Source organism: Nomascus leucogenys, chromosome 9, assembly GCF_006542625.1.
Source record: "Nomascus leucogenys isolate Asia chromosome 9, Asia_NLE_v1, whole genome shotgun sequence".
Lineage (NCBI taxonomy): Eukaryota > Metazoa > Chordata > Mammalia > Primates > Hylobatidae > Nomascus > Nomascus leucogenys.
In genome coordinates, this window is record NC_044389.1 from 2461872 (window position 1) to 2470397 (window position 8526).

The 8526-nt window shown below is 44.3% G+C and overlaps 2 pseudogenes; one reads left to right on the top strand and one right to left on the bottom strand.

The window, feature by feature from the left end:
- Window positions 1-2383: 2383 nt before the first annotated feature.
- LOC100583631 lies at window positions 2384-3122 on the top strand (annotated as a pseudogene).
- Window positions 3123-6684: 3562 nt separating this feature from the next.
- Window positions 6685-8526, bottom strand: LOC100583295 (annotated as a pseudogene).

The following is an 8526-nucleotide window of genomic DNA, read 5'->3' on the forward strand; positions in this document are numbered from 1 at the left end:
GCCATTATAAAGATGATAATACCATGAAAATGGCAAAAAGGCAACGTGTTAATCACTTCACAGTTATGAGGAAAAAAATTAGCACGTTTCAGACAGGCAGCACACAGGCAGGGGTCTTGCTGGTCTAACGGCCTGTCCTTTAAAGGAAAGGAGAGACATTTTCTAGCCAATTCGAGGCCAAAACTTGGCTTTAAACTAAAGGTTTGTTTCCCCGTTATTAGTGGTAAACCCCAACTATTATTCTGAGGTTCCCTAGGTTGTTGCTTTTTATTTCAGAAAGTATTGCACAGTTTCCAAATCAAAATTAAATTTATCTTTAACTTAAATAGCTGCTATTCAAAAAGAATGGGGCCCATTTAGTTCTATGGGGATCAGGTGTCACAAAATCAGACACCCCCATCACAAACTACAAAAATATATAGAAATGAAATAAATAAATAAATTTAAATGTAAAAAAAGCCCTTATAATGGGATTAGAGTCTGTGCCACATATACTGTCAAATAATTAAATCCCACGTAAAAATAAGAATAAGCCTTAGTTTTACCCTTACAGTGGAAGTTTTGTGGATCATACTCTCTCTTCAGCCCCTTTAACATGCCTGCCACTTCTCTATGAACATGCATCACCACCCAGTCTACCCTCACTACACACACACACACACACACACACACACACACACTACTGTTAGTCTTCCAAAAAAGAGTCCGGGGCAGGCATTGTTTTCTCCTTCATTGCTCTGCACCTGGGATATCAAAAACTCAAGCCCAAGCCTAGGATCCATTATCCTATTCTCTTCTTCTACTCATAGTAAATCTTCCTACATTTCATAAGTATTTAATGAGCATTTACTATGTGCCAGACGCAGTTTTAGCTGTGAGAAATAAAAGCAAAATCAGACACACTCTTCATTCTTTTTGATGTTATAATTAATTAAAGGGGACTGATATTAATCAAATAGTTAAATTATATATTAATGTGGAACAACAGTGTTGATTATGAATGAGAAAGATATAGGCCACATGAGATTACAAAACAGAGGATCTGACTGAGTCAGAAAAGACCAAGAAGGCTTCTCCAGGACGTGACACTTAAACTGGGATGCAGAGGAAGGGAAGTCACTAACGAGGCAAGGAGCGGAAGAAGGAGCACTCTATGAGGAAGCCCAGGTGAAATTTCAACTGGGAGCTGATGGTTGAGTAAATCCTGCCACTTAATTAAGTAGAAGGCTTTCTGTTCTTTTTTATTTATGGCATATTCATTCATTTATTGATTTAATTTATTAAAACCTTTGTGGGTTTGTTAAGGGCAGCAGAGGTATCAAGAATGAGAAGCAAATATGACATCAAAAGCACAAGCAATAAAAGCAAAAACAGACAAATGGGACAACTTCGAACTTAAAAAAGTCTGTGCATCAAAAGAAACATTCAACAGAATAAAAAAATCAACCTACCGAATGGGAGAATATATTTGCAAATCATATATCTGATAAGGGTTCATCTTCAGATTACATAAGAAACTCCTACAACTCGACAGCAACAACAACCACAATTACAACCAGAATAAAACATTGGCAAAGGACTTGAACAGACATTTCTCTAAAGAAAGTATACAAATGCCAACAGGCATGCGAAAAGATGCTCAATGGCACTATTCATAAGAGCAATGCAAATCAAAGCCACAACGAGCTATCTCCTCGCACCCTGTAGGATGGTCACTATCAAAAGAACACAAAATAACAAGAGTTGGCAAGGATGTAGAGAAATTGGAACCCTTGTGCACAGTTGGTGGGCGTGTAAAATGTGGCAGCCATTGTGGACAACAATATGGCGTTTTCTCAAAAAATTAAAAACAGAATTACTGTTTGCTCCAACAATCCACTTCTGGATATATATCCAAAGAATTCAAAGCAGAATCTCAAAGAGATACTTGCACACCCATGTTCATTTTTTCACAACAGCCACAAGGTAGAAGCAACCCAAATGTCCACTGATGAATGGATAAAGAAAATATGGTATATACATGCAATAACAGAATGTTATACAGCCTTAAAAAAATAAAGAAATCCTGTCACATGCTACAGCATGGATAAACCTTCAGGACATTACGCTAAGTGAAATAAGCTGGTTACAAAAGGACAAATACTATATGACTCTACTCATATGAAGTATCCAAAGCAGTCAAAAATCACAAAGTAGAAAGGTAGTTTCTAACTGGGGGAGAGAGCATTAGTGATTAATAGGCATTGAGTTTCAATTTTGAAAGATAAAAAAGTTCTAGAGATCTGTTGCTGCAAGACAATAGTTAAGACTACTGAACTGTACATTTTAAAAAATTAAAGACATTAGCTTCCGGTTCCAGGAAGCCACAGCTTACGATGCAGACATGTCTAAGTCCAAGAACCACACCACACACAACCAGTCCCAAAAACGGCACAGAAATGGCATCAAGAAACTCTGATCACAAAGATACGGATCTCTCTCTTTTATTTTTTTGAGATGGAGGCTCGCTCTGTTGCCCAGGCTGGAGTGCAGTGGCTCAATCTCGCCTCACTGCAACCTCCGCCTCCCAGGTTCACGCCATTCTCCTGCCTCAGCCTCCCGAGTAGCTGGAACTACAGGTGCCCGCCACCACGCCCAGCTAATTTTTGGTATTTTTAGTGGAGACGGGGTTTCACCGTGTTAGCCAGGATGGTCTCGATCTCCTGACCTCATGATCCACCTGCCTCGGCCTTCCAAAGTGTTGGGATTACAGGCCTGAGCCACTGCACCCAGCCGATACCAATCTCTTAAGGGGGGTGGGCCCCAAGTTCCTAAGGAACATGTGCTTTGCCAAGAAGCACAACAAGAAAGGCCCAAAGAAGATGCAGGCCAACAGTGCCAAGGCCATGAGTGTACATGCCAAGGCTATCGAGGCCCTCATAAAGCCCAAGGAGGTTAAGCCCAAAATCCCAAAGGGAGTCAGCTGCAAGCTTGATCGACTTGCCTATATTGCCCTACCCCAAGCTTGGGAAGCATTCTCGTGCCTTCATTGCCCAGGGGCTCAGGTTGTGCCAGCCAAGGCCAAGGAATAAACCAAGACCCAGCCTGCAGCTCCAGCTCCAGTTCTAGCTCAGGCCCCCTAGGTGCCCAGCCTCCTACAAGGCTTCAGAGTAGACATCTTTGTCTTTGTCTGCCAACGTGAGGACAGAGGACTAGTGCGACACCCCTGGGCTGCCGTGTACATGGGGCTGGTGTTCTCCTGTGCTATTTGTACAAATAAACCTGAGGCAGGAAAAAAAAAATCAGACATTAAAAAAAGTCAGTCTCATCTAGTCCCTAAAACGGTTCCAAATAACATATTACTAAGCAAATTTTTAAATAAATGAATAAATCTGATTAACTCCAATAGTAACATGAATTTAACTGAAATAATAAAGGTGCATTTCAAAATTTTTTTAAGAAGAATGATAGTCAACAAAACACTGAATTAATGATTAAAAGGTCCCCAGCAACCTCTAAGAATATTAGAACAGCACTGAAATCAAACAGTGGACAGCGGAAGACAAAAGCCAGATTTGGTGAAATTAGGAAGGGTGGGGTGGCAAGGAAGAAGAAACAAATATCAGCCCTCCTTGTGAAGCTTGACAGTGGAAGAAAGGCCAAATATTGTGTTGGTTTGAGAAAGGGTTTGTTCTCTCCCAGGACAAAAAGCTCTAATTTGATGGATTTCATGACCTTAGTTATTGTTTCTCTCTCATAGAACAAAAAGAGAGATGCCGAATGGACTTGAGAGAAGTGAAACCCAGAGGCTGCAAATTGCTAGCCAAACTTGGTTCACAATAAAACCTGGGTGGGTTGCAAAATATTTTAAGTTGTGGCCGGGCACAGTGGCTCCTGCCTGTAATCCCAGCACTTTGGGAGGCCGAGACGGGCGGATCACCTGGAGATAAGGAGTTCGAGACCAGCCTGATCAACACAGTGAAACCCCCATCTCCACTAAGCATACAAAAATTAGCTGGGCATGGTGGCATGCACCTGTAGTCTCAGCTACTCGGGAGGCTGAGGCAGGAGAATCGCTTGGACCCACAAGGCAGAGGTTGCAGTGAATCTAGATCACACCACTGCACTCCAGCCTGAGCGACAGAAAAAAACTATTTTAAGTTGTAAGATTTTCCATAAAATTCTGAATGTCTGTTATCTCTTGAAAGGATATTCTTATTCTCACATGGCCACAGCTGGTTGGAGCTGCATAGCAATCGCTCCCTTTAGAAAGGCAAAGCCACATCTGTCTTCTAATTACTTTCCGAATATTTTTCACCACATACTAAACATTTCATTCATTCAACCAATATTTATTGAGCACCTACTCTGTGCTAGGCATTGTTCCAGGCTGTGGGGATACAAGTAGTGAGCAAGACCAGCCTTCCTACAGAGGAGCCAGTCAAAACAAACATATACATAGTATACATAATTTCATGCAGTGATGCTGCTCTGAGGTGGAAAAAGGTAAATACATTTTAAGAACAATTGTGGGAAGAGGAAGGTGATTTTCTTTCATCTTTTTTCCCCAAAGCATAGTTTCCTGCTTCATAGTACTTATTTACCTATTTCTTCTAAAGGTAGCATTTCCTCCTGTCTTCGATCCTTGATTCCTCCATTTTTTTTTTGCCAAAGTTTCTTGATTATCTCTTCAAAGTGTCCATAAATACATCTCCTCCTCACTTTTCTAGAATCCTACAGACGCCCATCACCTCATGCCTAGAATGTTGCAATGGCTTCCTAATTGGTCTCCTTACCTCTTATCTCTACAAACTTTTCTCCCTCAGCCCCTTCCACCTTCTAGCCTGTGTAGATTATTCTTCTTGGGATGTCACTGCCCATGTTGCATCACTTTTCAACTCCACTTCAAGTTCCAGGACAACAATGAGGTGTAAATACCTGGGCGTTGGAGAAAGGCAGCTTGGAGGGGATAGTCTGTGTGTCCCTCAGGTTCCTCACTGTAAAATGCAGATGATAATTCTCCCGTGAGAGGTCACGAGAGGGAAATGAGAGCAGGTGTGGGAAGCGCCAGTCCAGTTCCCGGTTGGGGGACTCTCACAATGGAGACAGCATCTGATCCTCACTGCTGAGTCAAGATGGTCCATCGCTCTCTTGTCTCAATCCTTTAGAATGTATTTGGTGATGAACTGCCATGTTAACATTGTTTTTCTTATCTATCCAACTAGTTTTGACAATTCTCTTAGGAAAACTGAGGCTTTTCTACTCAAAGCCTCAGGGAATTCTGCACATAGTAGGCATTCTGCCTTCATGATTGAACAAGTTGGGCCTGCATCAGAGTGTCAGGCCAGGGTGGCAAGTGGGCTGAAGTGCAGCCTGCACTCTGCTGTGAGGCTGGCACCTGCAGGGCTGCAGCCACTCAGGCAGGGTGGAGGCCCGGGGGGTGCAGGACAGTAGGTGTTCATGCTCTCTTCTCAAGTTGGAGCTAAAATTTCGACTCTATGAAGACCTCCCTGACACCTCCCTGTGCCCACTCCCCTACGGTGACACAGAAAGTTGTGTGATAACCATTGGTAGATGTATCTCTCTCTTAGGCTGCCTTTACTAAGGGCCAGTGCTCTGTGTTCATATAGTTAATTCGGGTGCCTGGTACTTAGGAAAGCATTCAATAATGATTACGGAATGAAAGATGACTTTCAAGGAAAGTCCGAATGGGAGGCAGAAAAAGTGCAGCATCAGGACAGAGTTACAGATAAAATTTAGAAAGGAGACTTGAGGTGGGAGGAGTGTGGAGACTATGATTCCTAGTTATTACTCTGAGTGCAGCCATTATCATGCTAGCTCAAACTTTGTACAAAAGACGTACAAAGCAGAATCTTTGCATCCATGGATGACTACAGACTTTGTTACAATCTATATTTTTTATTTTTTAATACTATTTTATGTATACTCATAGATGAAAAAATGGTTATACTATCATGTTTACATAGATACTAATATTGGAAACAGAATTCAGTAACCAGTTACATTTAAATTTTATAAAGAACACACAAACATTAAAACACTGATTAGTTATAGAAAGCAGAGTTTGAGGAAAAACCATTAGCTAATAATTTTTATTTTCATTGAAGAGCAGCACCCTGAGAAGAATCACACCAATCAGTAATATTCATCTATATCATAAAATAATAAGTACAAAGGAAAGTTAGTGACTGTACTGATTTTATTGCTTTTACTAAGCCATTTTGTGTTCCTCACACTCAACGAGAAGAAATAAAACATAATCTGAAGAAAAATATCTCCTATTATTATTCACAATAAAAAATCTGCTTCATTTTGCAGGCCTGGGCAGATTGTACAAGAGAGAGCACTTAATGGCTCAAGTGGATCAATGTACCAGTTTGATTCTGATCCACGGAATAGAATCTCATCCATATTTGGTGGCTGGACTAACTCCATGGGAGCTGTGACAGACTGAACTATTTTTGTGGTATCCCCAGATCTCACTAAATAAGAAAAGACCCTACACCAGAAAATATAACAATCAATCTGTCCATAAATTGTATCTATATGCTCGCTCTTCAGTATAAGTTGGAAAAAGAGGCCCTTTCTTGAGGACATGGATAAAAGTATTATGGTCTAAAGATTGCTGGATTGATATTTTGTTGTTATAATAAAGATAAGGTACACACTGAAACCACTGTCCGATTAAGAAACTTCCACAACTTGTCTCATTCTTCAAATAATGGAGTAAGTTTCTTTTCTAGGCTGACAATTAGTCCTGTATTGGCATTGCTGCTGGCTATGAAACTCACCACCAAAGGTAAATGATTTAATTGAATCACCTGGTAGGTGTAACAGTAACAGATGATACTGAGAGGTGACAGCCTGCTGGCAGTCCTCACGGCCCTCGCTCGCTCTCAGCGCCTCCTCTGCCTGGGCTCCCACTTTGGTGGCACTTGAGGAGCCCTTCAGCCACCGTTGCACTGTGGGAGACCCTTTCTGGGCTGGCCAAGGCGGGAGCCGGCTCCCTCAGCTTGCAGGGAGTGTGGAGGGAGAGGCGCGAGCGGGAACCGGGGCTGCGCGCGGCGCTTGCGGGCCGGGTGGAGTTCCGGGCCGGGTGGAGTTCCGGGTGGGCGTGGGCTTGGCGGGCCCCTCACTCAGAGCAGCCGGCCGGCCCTATCGGCCCCAGGCAATGAGTGGCTTAGCACCCAGGCCAGCGGCTGCGGAGGGCATACTGGGTCCCCCAGCAGTGCCAACCCACCGACACTGCGCTCGATTTCTCACCAGGCCTTAGCTGCCTTCCCGCGGGGCAGGGCTCGGGACCTGCAGCCCGCCATGCCTAAGCCTCCCACCCCCTCCATAGGCTCCTGTGCGCCCGAGCGTCCCCACCGCCCCCTGCTCCACGGCGCCCAGTACCATCGACCACCCAAGGGCTGAGGAGTGCACAGCACGGGACTGGCGGGCAGCTCCACCTGCAGCCCCAGTGCGGGATCCACTGGGTGAAGCCAGCTGGGCTCCTGAGTCTGGTGGAGACGTGGAGAACCTTTATGTCTAGCTCAGGGATTGTAAACACACCAATCAGCACCCTGTGTCTAGCTCAGGGTCTGTGAATGCACCAATCGACACTCTGTGTCTGGCTGCTCTCGTGGGGCCTTGGAGAACCTTTGTGTCCATACTCTGTATCTAACTGATCTGATGGGGACGTGGAGGACTTTTATGTTTAGCTCAGGGATGGTAAACGCACCAATCAGCGCTCTGTCAGAACAGACCACTCGGCTCTACCAATCAGCAGGACGCGGGTAGGGCCAGATAAGAGAATAAAAGCAGGCTGCCCGAGCCAGCAGCGGCAACCCGCTCGGGTCCCCTTCCACGCTGTGGAAACTTTGTTCTTTTGCTCTTTGCGATAAATCTTGCTACTGCTCACTCTTTGGGTCCACACTGCTTTTATGAGCTGTAACACTCACTGCGAAGGTCCGCAGCTTCACTCCTGAAGCCAGCGAGACCACGAGCCGACCGGGAGGAGCGAACAACTCCAGACGCACCGCCTTAAGAGCTGTAACACTCACTGGGAAAGTCTGCAGCTTCACTCCTGAGCCAGCGAGACCAGGAACCCACCAGAAGGAAGAAACTCCGAACATCAGAAGAAACAAACTCCGGACACGCCGCCTTTAGAACTGTTAACACTCACCACGAGGGTCCGCAGCTTCATTCTTGAAGTCAGTGAGACCAAGAACCCACCAATTCTGGACACAATACTTTTATTTTTTGAAAGTCCAAGTTTGCTCCCCTGGTCTGTTGCAAGGGCAAAAGTAGATGAGAAACCAGGTCCCAAAGCATGCTCTGGAGCATTATCATTGGCCACTTTAACAGGTACTCCAGCTCTGACACAACAATAGCATGGAACCCTTCAACACTTGGTAACTTTTGATACATGAATCGCTTTAGGTCATCCGCCATGATGAACCCCCTTCTCTTGCAGGATCAATCTCCATGCTTGGGGTTTCTGGGCTGCCCAGTTCTCTCCACTGTCACTTCAGGGACAGCTTA